The sequence below is a fragment of the Sabethes cyaneus genome, chromosome 3 (assembly GCF_943734655.1).
Source record: "Sabethes cyaneus chromosome 3, idSabCyanKW18_F2, whole genome shotgun sequence".
In the NCBI taxonomy this organism is placed as follows: Eukaryota; Metazoa; Arthropoda; class Insecta; order Diptera; family Culicidae; genus Sabethes; species Sabethes cyaneus.
The window spans coordinates 52,614,120-52,617,166 of NC_071355.1; the positions used below are offsets into that span (position 1 = coordinate 52,614,120).

A 3,047-nucleotide genomic window follows, 5' to 3' on the forward strand; every position below is an offset into this window, starting at 1 on the left:
AGGTGCACGCTATTTTCCTTTCCCTTGATTTCAATGAGTTTAATTCTGCAATTGGACATTATTTCTGGTTCCACTGGATTCGTTGAAATTCTCTCTGCAGTACATCATGCTGCGCAGTTGGCCTGGCCATTGGCAAGAAAAATAATTGAGTACGTAATCGTCATTTTCCACGATGCTTTCAAGAATTGGCTGCGTTAGTGTGATAATAGATTAGATTAGACAATTTAAGTTAAAATTAGACTTAAAATGGTAATGAGTGTAAATTGTTTAAAAATTAGACTTGAAGCTAGACTTGAAATTGGACTTGAAATTATATTTGAAGTTGACTTAAGCTCCAAGTTGAAATTAGACTTGAAATCAGGGATCCTGCGCTCAGTTACGCTCGTTGGACTTTGCTATTTCATGGTAGCAAAATGTGTAAAAGTCATGTTTGTAACATTTGTAGTGCTGAGTGTAATCTATAATGTTTCTGGATTAATTTTTGTATTTGCGCCGAAATAAGGTTGTAACTTTTTCATTGGCAAACGTGCATTTATTTAGTAGCAGAAATTTAAAAAAGAATGCATTTGTCTATTCAGAAAGATAGTAGATCACACATAACTCTATAAACGTTACATACATAATTTTTGCAAATTCTGCTTTTATGAGGCAGTAAAGTCCAATGAGCGTAACTGAGGACACCGACCCTTCTTGAAATTAGCAGTGGACATGAAATTAGACTTGAAATTAAACTTGAAAATAAGAATTGAATCGAATTGGGGATTGAAATTGGATATGAATTGATCTGAAATTGTATTTGCAATTGGTCCTGAAACTATACTTAAAATGGATTTGTAATAGGTGTTGAAAGTTGGGCATGAAATTAGAAATGAATTTGAACTTGAAATTGAGACTAAATTAGGTTTGAAACTAAACTTGAAATTTAATATGTAACTAGACTTGAAACTGGAACTATACAGCTCCTGTCTAGCTGTTGCTGACAAAACTTTCCCAAAATAGGTATAACTATGAGCTTTCAATGGAGCTGCAATTAGTTTGTATACACTGAACAAAACACAGTGGATTGGAATGTCACATTTATATAAGCGATTTATTACGCTATGGCTTAATTTGTAGTGAAGCTTTGTAAAACTATATTCCAATCAACCTAGAAATGTGAGCAAGTGTTTCTCTTATCAATTTTTGTTATCTGATTCAATTCACTTATCATGTTAATCTAGCACATTAAACTTTTATGTTCGATGCAAAACTATTCAAAACTCTGCTGCAATACACAGACAGATTATACTCTTTTCATGTATGTAATTGATCGCGGCCATAATTGAAAAGATATGAGGCTATACGATGAAATCATACATTCACCTATTTTTTTTCTAATTCCACCAACTTTTGTCATTGAACTTGGACAAAAGCCTCCGCACGTTCGGTTCCGGAAAACCAACCTGCGAGTGCAAAAGTAGGTACGAGTTCGTCGAATGTGAACCACTTGACGCCGCTGCTGGTTGCTCTCGCGCACGTCACGTCGCGTACATTGAACTTGCTATCAGAGCGATCGCAACCGGCAGCCTTGAATGGGGCAATTCGCTGGTTGCCAGTGTCGCTTGATAACGGAGCAGCACCGCAAGTGGTTGCATTCTGCGGTAAAGTAGTAGCCTCTTGTGTGAGAACTTTTGTTTTCCTGTGTGTTAGAGTGTGTTAGAGGGTTTTTTTATTTCCCATCAACCGTAATGAGCTAATTTCACGCATTTGAGGAATTTGAAGGAATAGCTAGCAAGCTATCCGCTGTCGTTGACACCTTGGAAGTACTAGACACACACCAGCTTAGACACACACACACACACACATGTTCATCGTTATCCACAGCAAATTAATAAACAAGAACAGAATACTCGCACATGGAGGCTCCCGCTTTGTTCGCGCATCGCCAAGTGCAACGTGATGCAGTGCAATAAGTAGCACCTGTCCACAATCAAGACAGCTTCTTACCTTGTTTTATCCTGCCTGGCATATATATCTTGTACACGCGCCCAGGTGCGTGCCTGTGTGCGAGTTGGGCAGGTGGGCTTTGGCCACGACTGAATACACATTGCTCGATGTGTTTCAACTTCCAGGCAGACCCGACAGAGACCGAGAGATACAAGGTTGATTGATAAGCAAAAAAGTAAATGATTGCCCGCTAAGCTGGTAGGTAGCTGGGCTGGACTAGGCGGCAGTTACAATCTGGGTGAAATTTTGAGAACGTACTAGAAGTACGGTGTGTCTACTGGGCAAAAAGAAAGTTTGGAGATACCGGGGATCGAACCCGGGGCCTTTCACATGCAAAGCGAACGCTCTACCACTGAGCTATATCCCCGTTCATGTGGATAAATTACTCCCCATACCATGAGGATATTTTGAACAATATTAGGAAAGGTATACAAGATCGATAGCAGTTTAATTGGTTCAATGGGGTACTAAACCACTCTGCCCATATTAACCATGCTAACCAAATCAGCTTATCGTTACGCACGGTAATGAGACACTGGAAACTTAATATTATATCTAAGGGTACCATGTGGGGCTCTGGTGTAGTCGATCGTTCTTGTCCCTTGCTCATAGTGGGATCAACAGCGAAAACTTGTCCCATTTCCATGTTGTCGATTACACCAAGTGTTTTCTTGCCAGTATTACATACTGGCCTTGTTTGCAAATTTTCCGCCAGACTGTGCTGGACATTAGTTGCTGTGCATATACTCCACTATATGAAAAGTTAGAGCACAAACGAGTAGCAAATTTTGTATTCGCTGGCGTGTCTTAGATAGGACACAATGAAGCACGTGCCCTTATCTTCTATTTAAAGTTTCTTACGTAATGCCCTACTTAAAAATAGCGATGAGGTCTTATACAACAGTCGTAACTACAACCGAAAATAATCTATACCTATAAAGAAGGATTTCTGTCTGTCTGTCTGTCTGTCTGTCTGTCTGTCTGTCTGTCTGTCTGTCTGTCCGTATGTTCCTTATAGAATCGAAAACTACTGAACCAATCGGCATGAAAATATGCATGTA

At 39.4% G+C, this 3,047-nt stretch overlaps 1 non-coding gene across 1 annotated transcript; it reads right to left on the bottom strand.

The window, feature by feature from the left end:
- Positions 1-2,281: 2,281 nt before the first annotated feature.
- On the bottom strand, positions 2,282-2,353 carry Trnaa-ugc (transfer RNA alanine (anticodon UGC)). The gene has a single exon. It is a non-coding gene; the product is annotated as a tRNA-Ala (tRNA).
- Positions 2,354-3,047: the final 694 nt, after the last annotated feature.